The sequence below is a fragment of the Macrobrachium rosenbergii genome, chromosome 17 (genome assembly GCF_040412425.1).
Source record: "Macrobrachium rosenbergii isolate ZJJX-2024 chromosome 17, ASM4041242v1, whole genome shotgun sequence".
NCBI classification, from domain to species: domain Eukaryota; kingdom Metazoa; phylum Arthropoda; class Malacostraca; order Decapoda; family Palaemonidae; genus Macrobrachium; species Macrobrachium rosenbergii.
This window is the reverse complement of record NC_089757.1, coordinates 17,606,535-17,616,534: the sequence shown is the minus strand read 5'-3', so window position 1 is coordinate 17,616,534 and position 10,000 is coordinate 17,606,535. Positions and strand designations below refer to the sequence as shown.

At 36.3% G+C, this 10,000-nt stretch overlaps 1 protein-coding gene across 1 annotated transcript in view; it reads left to right on the top strand.

Annotated features, from left to right (window-relative positions):
* Positions 1 to 10,000, top strand: part of LOC136847761 (adenylate cyclase type 3-like) — a 46,791-nt gene that overhangs the window by 4,262 nt on the left and 32,529 nt on the right. The window lies entirely within an intron of this gene.

Genomic DNA, 10,000 nt, shown 5'->3' with positions numbered 1-10,000 from the left:
ATTATTATTACATGTATTATTATTAATTACATTTATATGATATGTTTATAATATATACATATATATGTATATAATCATAAAAATACAATATATATGATTTTTTCCATATATATATATACCTCGATATAGGCTGTATGGATATATATATATATATAGGACTGTAATCACATATATCACCTTATCAAGGTGAAAAATAAGACACGGGGTGTAGGTCCTAACCGGTTTCGAATTTATTATATATATATATATATATATATGCATATATAATAAGCCATTGATATATATAGGACTGATATATATAGTATTAGAGGTCAGAAGGACTGATACTATATATATATATATATATATACTACAGAAACAGTCCTGACGAACTATATATATACAACCGTTTGAGACTACAGATCCACCCACAGCCTGGTATCGAGGTAGGAGTGGCCTTCAAAATTCACTTGGATAAAAATCACAGTATATTGTGATTTTTAGCCAAATGAGTTTTTTTTTTTCTTATTTTTCACCTGCGGTAATGTGTGACAAATGAATCACGTACACAAAAGTTATTATGATTATATATATATATATATATATATATATATATATATATATATATATATATATATATGTGTGTGTGTGTGTGTGTGTGTGTGTTTATATATATATATATATGTTGTTTGATATAAGGCCAATAGAAGCCTTTTAGCTTATCGAAAAGCCTAGAATGTTGGTTGCTTAATATTGAAAAGTTTTTATTATTATTATTATTATTATTATTATTATTATTATTATTATTATTATTATTATTATTATTATTATTATTATTATTATTATTTGAAGAGAGCAGACCCTCTTTTAAACCGGTTAAAAAGGATAGGTTTTGAAAAGAGTAGCTGTATCAGCCGAATTGATTATGTAATAATTTTTTCAGTATTTATAATTATTCTCTTTTCTTCAATCTTGAAGATTTATAAAATTTTGCGAATATTCATATTTGGCTCAAAAGAAATTTAATGTCATTCTGATAATTACTCCTCCAATACGGCAAGAACTGTGGCCTCGGGCAGTAAATCAAACACGGAGAGTAAATCCCGCAGAGTTTCCTGCAAGGTCTCTTCGTCAGGAAGCAGAAATTTGTTGTATAAGATTATAATCTTTCCTGTCTTTCGTATGGAATAAATATTAGAATAACCTTAAGATTCTTTTAACCAATAATGAATATTAGCCCTGTTTAATTAAACATCAATACTGGAGAAAAGAGAATCATTCGAAGGATTAAAAAGAATTGTTACAAAATCAGTATGGCTGTTGCACATATATATTCTTTTTAACAAAATTATTATTATTATTATTATTATTATTAATGGTAATTTAGATATGCAGAATTTCTTGTGGAACATACTAAGAGGCCGTTAAGTTGCTGAGCAAGCTAATTCAGAATAGAATGCCCATAACTAAATGGAATGAAAACGGTATAAAAAAAGAATAACTAAAAATATATAATAGTTACTTAAAGGTTGTCAAAAATCGTATCAGTATGATGTAACTAAACAGCAACGCAAATTTGAAACGTGAAAACTTCTTTTTGCTATATTCCTCCCAATAATATTGATAAATTGCATTCTTCTAAGTTATCTGAGACATGTAAAGAACTTTCAATGGCTCCGTACTTATTTGTGAAAAAAAATTCACTACAAAGAAAATGTGTGAAGCAAGATTCAATTTGCCATTTCATTATTTCAAGTTATATTGAATAACAGTTGATAAAAAAAAAGTGAAGTGTACATTAAGTGTGTGTCACCGTATTCTCGTTTTCGGCCAAATTAGTTTAAAGCGGAAATTTAAACACTTTTGCTCGCTCTAGCAAGAGCTAGTGCTGGCATATAGCCACCTTAATATACCAACAGTAATTAGACTTCTAAGGAAGCGTAGATATATCCTGGAAAATTTTCTACTCAACGAAATGATTAGGCCCCTCCGTCTCTTACAACGTATGTGTATCGTACTTAAGTTTTAGTGTCAAGATATATCTTAAATATAAGCATTGGCACATCATAGTTAACTTCTTGACTGATAAACGTTGGATATACTACCCACAAAATTTTACGAGTCTCCGTAGGATTTCCGGACGATGCAAGGATTTCAGATTGATTTTTGGAGTACGGACGCTTGAATTTCCACATAGAGGCTGCCATAAATTTCCTCTGATTTGTGAAAGAATTATCTGTAATTACGTTTCCTCGTATTGCCGATTGAACGTGCGCGTGAATATTCTACTTGTTCCATAATGAGAGATAATTAGCAATTAGCTACCACAGTCATTCCAGGTGTTGTTGCAGTTCCATTAGGATGGATAAATTAAAACCGTCACTTTTTTAGAATTAAAGAACGTATTAAGCATGTCGTCTAACGTACAGCATTATTTGGTTGGGAGACTGTTTGATGAACGGTGAATGTTGCATTTATCGTCGTGTGTGTGCATGAAAAAAAGTGCGGATTTGAAAGCCGGTCTTTCCACAGTGATATTAACTCTAAAGGCGTAGTGCTATTTCATTTTGTTTTATATAATAATAATTATGAAATACTACGGACTTGACTACAATGTGATTTCACATAGCGATAATAAACTCTCTCTCTCTCTCTCTCTCTCTCTCTCTCTCTCTCTCTCTCTCTCTCAGCAAAGAGCGATTTTCAGCTTCCGTGATTTTGCAACAGCGATTAATCAAGGCTTCATAAAAGTAACTTTTCCACAAAATGAGTTTCCACGATGAGGATATCCGACAACGTTTTGTTCTTCGTTAAATTGGTATTTACCTGAACCTTTTCAACTTCATGATAACAGTTTGAGTGACCTCGAGTTTTTCTCTTCCTCTGCCTGCATGATTGGGGCAATTTTTGGTATCCCTCGGATGCAATATGTGACTGTTCATTCTGCTATGTGTTTTTTTTTTTTTTTTTTTTGGGGGGGCGGAATGCTCGGGGGTCCTCCGGCTTCTCAATTATCAAAGTTAAGCGACATTTGGTTTAGACGGCGTATGGATGGGTGACCAATAATGAATGGAGGACAGCAATGAAATGGTGGAACTTTGTGTTTGGTCAGTACTTAGATAGGTGTCCACGAGTGTGACAGCTCTAGTAATATCACCCAACAACCAATGCGTTGAAACAAACAAAAGGTCATAGATTTCTAGTAGCAGTAGCAGTGGGTCACAATAAGGCTCGAGCAGCCACCAGTGAGTATTAATCCGTCTTTGAATCATACGAGAATATTGAACCTGAAATCCTTTGAGCGTTGCTCCTGCATAAAACATCGTGATTGGGCAGAGCGGAAGGCTCCAGCCATTGTGGGACATCGTCTGTCAAAGGCAGAATTGGAGAAAAGACATTTGCGTCTCGTTGGATTAAGTGTTATCACGTCCGCTCAGGCCTTTCACGAAATTAACTAGTAGCGATGAATGTCTAAAAGAAATTTCTCTCTCTCTCTCTCTCTCTCTCTCTCTCTCTCTCTCTCTCTCTCTCTCTCTCTCTCTCTCTCTCTCTCTCCCATATTCGGTATGCGTTCGGATATATAGGTACTTATAATACACCAACTGGGTTTGTGTGTGTATGTCATGTAATGTAGAGGCCAATGATACGTGTAACCCCCCCCCCCCTCCAAAATATTGATAAAGATAAAAGGGGTAAAAATATATAAAAAGAAGACATGAAAAACTGTGTTAACCCCCTTTAAGAAAGTTATATGTCTACTTATTAAAGGATAGAGGAAATTAAGAGTAGTGTTCTTTTTTCTGTCTGTTTGTTTAAGCACAGGATAATGAAGTAACATTTTCCTTCTTATGAATTAACGGATAAGTCATCGGTGATAAAATTCCATCCATCCCGGCTGCATACCGCAGATGTTCAAAATAATCGTTGCTTTTGACACTTAACGAAGTACAGCATATTAGAATGTAGTGGAATAGTAAGGGCAAATAAGGCTAACTATCTTTCATCATTCTTAGTTGTCGTTTATATTTTTGTAGATCATGATGAAAGATGAATCATATTTAATCTACGTTACGTTTTTCTCCGTGCACCGTTCTGTTCACTCTTTTGAAAAAAGTGGGTTGTTTACTGTACGTTTCCTAAGTACTCCGGGTGTATACGGACTCTGTAATCATTTTAGGCTTGGGCCACATAAGTAATAGGCCGTCTTTCATCTGTTATTCTATTTGGTTTTCATTTACCCTTTTAATGAATTAAGAGTTCCAGTAATCAAAAGTCAGCCAGTAAAGAAAATATTAAATGAGGATTAGTAGGAACAGGAATAAACACGTGAGTTGCCATTGCATGGAAAATCTCCGTTTTCTAGGAACGGTTTGCTGGCACTTTCAGCTTCTTGCTGCCAAACTCAGCATTAAGAAACCAATATTGGTGGGAAAAAAAAAGCGTGCACATTCGAGCTCGTATGGCACCCGCTGAAACGAACATTCATGACTTTTTTATATCTCTGGCACTGGATTCCAATTGCCGCAAGATCTGCACGTGGTGGCACTCTTTCACACAACTTTTTTAGAAACAGCACCTCGGAAAACGTTTTTAGAAACAGAACCTCGGAAACTGGATGAGCTGAGCCAGCCATGGTTACGACAAGTAGAGACAACGAAGCCTGTCGGAGAGACTTAGAATTATGGCTTGAAATATTCGCCTTGGCTATATGTAATTTTACCAATGAGAGATCTGTCATATTTTGGAGGTTTCGACGTAAAGTTAAACAGGTATTAAAGTCACTGTAAATCGGTCATCCTCATAGTTTTTGCACAAGCTGTGGTAGTATAATAAAACGCCACATCCTTCGTCCTCTCCGAATGTCTTAACATAGTTTTGCAACTCTTCGGCTGTGTGGAAAGCCTCATGAATTATGTAATCGAAATTGGACGTGAAACCTTCGTCCTCCAGAGGGACATTGTGTCTCGTGTACACAGTCTGGAGTCGGTCTCCCTCCCTTTTTCCCTGGACAGTCCAGCATATACCCGTTAGATATTACTAACTCGACTGTCAATCAGTCTGATCGTCCCTCTTACCTTTCCCTTTTATAAAGTAGAACTTCTCTCCTTCCTTTGTCTCCCTAATCATGCACTCTGATATTATTTGAGGGGCGTGTTTGTTAAGGTCCATTAAGTTTCCCTTTTCTTATATTGCCGAGTTCGTGTTTACCAGACACGGTCTCTTCATGAAAATATGAACGCCCTGTGCAACTTGCCAACATTATTCAAGCAGTCTTTATTTTATTATTTTCTCAAATATTTTCTTTTATCCTGTTAACTGTGCTGCTTTAATCAATAAGGCCCTTGGGCTTGTAGTATTCTGCTTTTCCAAGAAAGATTTCAGCTCGGCTGATAATAATAATAACAACTACTTGTTGTCCCCTGACACAAAAGAGGTCTGCTTGACAACGACAGTCCCCGAACTAGATTGAAAAGTTCGATACTAGAATATCATCGACACCACTGATTATTAATGCATTTTAAACCGTGCCTCATTGAATCTTACACATAAATTGCAAAGAAAAAAAATACAAAAGAAAAAGTGTTTATTATACTTTGTAAATAAAACCAAAGGGTTTGTAATAGCATGTTCGACTGTAACCTTGGCAAGAGTAATATAACAGAAAATGTTGCAATTGAATAGAGGCCGATATTTCTTTTAAATCATACAGGGAATTAGACTGTCATTAATAACGCAAGTAGCAGTCTTTTTGACTTTTTAAGTAACGATAAATAAATCCAAATGGAGGCTTCTCTCGCATTCATTGCCTCTCCTCTTATAAACACCTGACAGTAATGGACTAACATTATCAGAATGATTCAGTTGAAACGCTTCCCAGAACGCGTAGTATTTGTATGACAAAATCTATGCGTATTTAACGCATTTACGAATTTAATGCTCGCGTCTTAACTTCAAAGTGTGATGCATATTCACGGTTCTCGTTGTTCGACACTTGACGTTTGTTTTCCAGTGATCCAGCTGTGCTCATAACAGGCAAACAATCTGAATATTGTCTTAATGAAGAACAAAGCCACCCAGGAAATCTCTTCTAAAACGATCTTTTCACCTGTGCTTAAGACTGCGTTGCAAAGCCATTGTTCAGTAGCAACAATAATGCGTTGCGCCTGGGAAAACACGAGCCTGCTTTCATTTGTAAAGGAGGACTGCTAAAATTACACGGGTCGTACCAGCCAACCTGCAACCGCTGTCGCAGTAATGTCCCAGGTAACCAGTCCATTGTATTGTCAAGGGTAGAATCATCCCGTGTTCATTTAAGAGGATTTATCATTGCTGTTGTTATATGCATGTATTGTTTTTGTTGATTTATTTTTTATTTGTTCTCTCTTTATTCTTTTTTCGTTAATATCTTATTGCCTAATTGCAAGTAAGTAAGTCAAGGCCATTTTCCACTGTATACACATCAGATGCGAAAGTGGAAGTTAACGCTCTTTTCGAGCTCTAGGAAAGGAAAGGAAAAAATGGAGCTTACCCTCAGATCGTTGATCTCGATCGCTCGACCAATGAGTCGTTTTCAAAGTAATTTTTTTTTCGTGAAACTTGACTTGGAGACTTTGATTCCTAAATTCAATATATACTTTTTTTTAACTTTATATATATTAGTTTGTAGCTTTTTACAATAAGTGATTGAGAGGGCAACCATACGCAGAGAAGACCAGGAGTGTGAAGGGAAGCTAGAGATGTAGTTTGGAGGTGCGTTTGAGAGGGAGGGTTTGGTAAGGGAGGGGAAAAGCAGGTATGACTTTGGAGGTCGCCTCCTCCTCTTCCTCCTCTCGCTAAAGGTTAAGAGGCGAGGTTGAGGACGCTCGAGGAAGCGTACCCTCCCCAAGTGCACCTACTGACGAAGGCAATAAAGGCGATGATCCCTTCGGGGAAGGATATTAACTTCGCCCTTATCGCTGAAGGCGGTTGTCACCTCGAATCCAGTCTTTCCCAAACGTCTCCTGAGACAGGAAGGCGAAGGAGAGAGTCAGAGGTGAGGTGGGATGCGATATCAGGCTTAGACGAGGAAGGGGTTGGGAAAGGGGGGGCGGGGTTAGGTGGCGAGGGAAATGAGGGGAGCGGGGTGGAAGGTATGCTATTATCCACTCCCATTTCATATAATGCATTTCTGCCAAGGTTCAAGTGGGGTTGAAGTACAGTCGCCCTCGAGATTGGGGGGGGGAGGGAATGTCGAGATATATTCTTTCTTTGCAAAATGACTGCGAATGCCATTATGGTTGTATTTTTTTTCTCAGCGAACGCGAATGCCATTGAGTGCTGTGCTTTTTCAGTTCTGTATATTGCGAAATTTTGATTGCTCGTCCTTTCGTTTATGTTTAGTTTGAAGGCCGTTACACGTATTACATAATATTTTATATTTTGATCCTTTGGATTTCAAAATCTATCAAGAATGAATAGGACAGGATGTCGGCTCTAACCTTGGAGAAGACAATAGCGCAATAGTAAATAATGTTGTAGAGACAAAGAAAGATACATTTTCCGTGAAATTCCTTGCGTGTAAACATGAGCTAAACATGCGAACGGGAAATGGAAAAAGCTTTTATCCTACTTCTGTTTGTTTCTGTTTTGAGTCGTGTGCAAACAAGGCTTCTGTTTTTTTAGTTTTTTTTATCAGTTGGCGATTCTTCATATAAATCTTTGAAGTTTACTGAGCCTTGGAGACTTAGTTGTTGCTTAATAGATTTTTGTCTTTGTCTCTTTTTAACTAGTTGTAAGAGATGTTATCATAATCGAGGCCAACGTCCGTGAGTTCATTGACACCTCGGGCCAGGGTTAATGTATAGTGCCAACTGCGAAGTAATAGAGCGTAATTGTACTGGTATAAAGATGTCCAAAGTTAATGCTGAGCCCCAAATTATCAAGAACTTAAATCAGACCCGTAACAGATTTTTTCTCGATGCATGTAAAGGAAAGCTATTGGAATAAAAAAAATTAACCTTGGCTTGATAGCGGCTACAGATATTAATACCATGATACAGTGTATTACTTGAATAAACTGCCTGATCCGAACCTCCAATTGTTACTAGCATCACTTGGCAGAAGTTTGGGGCCTAGAACGCAGTTTTTGATAAAGTTTTGCGCCCTAGAATTAGGTTAGGTTAGGATGTAACCTCTTTCTGTTGGAAATGCAGTTCGATTTATGTTTCCCAGTGAGCCGTTCTGTAATTGTTCTCGGATATACAAATCATCTACGATATGGATACGAAATTGCATCCAAAAAGACTTCCAGAAAGCCTCTGAAAGTCGGCAGAAAGCTGACTCGTTAATTAGTGTACGTACGCATGCCTTAAATAATGATGGTAGGAGAGGCCTGTCACTAGAGACGTTATGTACCGTCCCGAAACTTATACTAAGGTATCTTTATTGTTTATACTTACATAGAGGCTAGGGATAGGAAAAAATTGGGCCCTGGCTACGACCCCGAGTTAGAAACAAATAAGTTTCTGACTGACTGAGGACGCGAACGAGATGGAAGGGTCTTGGAGCTGAACTGATAGGGTGAAGGGCTTCTCGAGGTAGGAATTACAAGAGAAAATTCTTTATAGAGATATTATTTATCGCCTTAGACTCAGAAAAGATATCCGCTTTTTAGACTCCATAGTTGTTTCCAGAGATTATTGTCTTATTGATATTGTTTTTCTGTCTCATTTGTAGTGTTTGTTTCATAAAGGACTCTTTACTTAATTTTGGTTCTCTGTTTATCTTTTTCGTTAAATTAGTAGATATCAGGATTTTCATGATACTGGAATATATATATATATATATATATATATATATATATATATATATATATATATATATATATATATATATATATATATATATATATGGCTGTTGTAACTATAAATCAAATTATATGACAGTACGGTACATCACGCATAGGGATTTGTAACTATAAATGAAGGTTTCATTGTTAATTACGGTACATCACGCATGAAAGGTATATTAGTAGTACATATAGAAACTATATATATAGGTTTCATTGTTAATTGAAGCGGATTAATGGTTATTGTATACTCACCGTATATTAACCCTTGATGTTATACAGTTAGTTATATATATATATATATATATATATATATATATATATATATATATATATATATATATATATATGTATATTAGAATGTGTGTGTGACAACCATGTATATATATATATATATATATATATATATATATATATATATACATATTTTTCCTAAATACACCTAGAAAAGAAATAGAAATACTAATAATCCAGTCTATTTCGGCCAGTATACATTGACCCTCGTCTGGGTGGAAAATGAGAGGTGTTACAGAGGCAATATTTGTATAGGGTCACAGGGTGTTTAGATTCAACCGGTTTGGGTTTATGAAGGCATTCCGTCCCGATTTATATTCTGCTCTGAGGTTTTTGTGTGCTATGCTTGACAGGAGAGGATCTTTTCATCTTGGATTACTGGTTGACCTGGGTTTTATTTAGCGGTGTTTATTTGGCGGTCAGTCTGATTGGATTATAACGAGGCGGCGAGTGAGAGGCAGGTTCAAGCTATTCTAATTTACTGACGCAAAATCTCTGACAGGTCAAGAACTCTTGCGAGCGAAAAGTAGCGTCTGACATTATGGGAAGACAGAGGGCATCTGTATACAATCAAATGTGTTTTCTCACACCTGAGGAATGGTTAACAATTCTATATACAGATAACGAAGAGATTTCAAATACATATGGTTAGAAAGCTTGCAATGCCTTACTTACATTATTAATTACAGTTCTGACAAGGACATGAAGTATCTTCCGAAAAATGCATAAAAGATCGTTTGAATCAGGAACGCTGGATCTTTTTTTCCTGAAAATTTCTGTGCGCCATGTAGGTTTATGTTTTGAAGCGAGGATGCCCTGAGGGCTCTTGGCGACAGCTCTGGACCTCACAGGATCATCTTTGAATTAAGAGGATTCGAGAGGGATTTGTCCACGATGTCT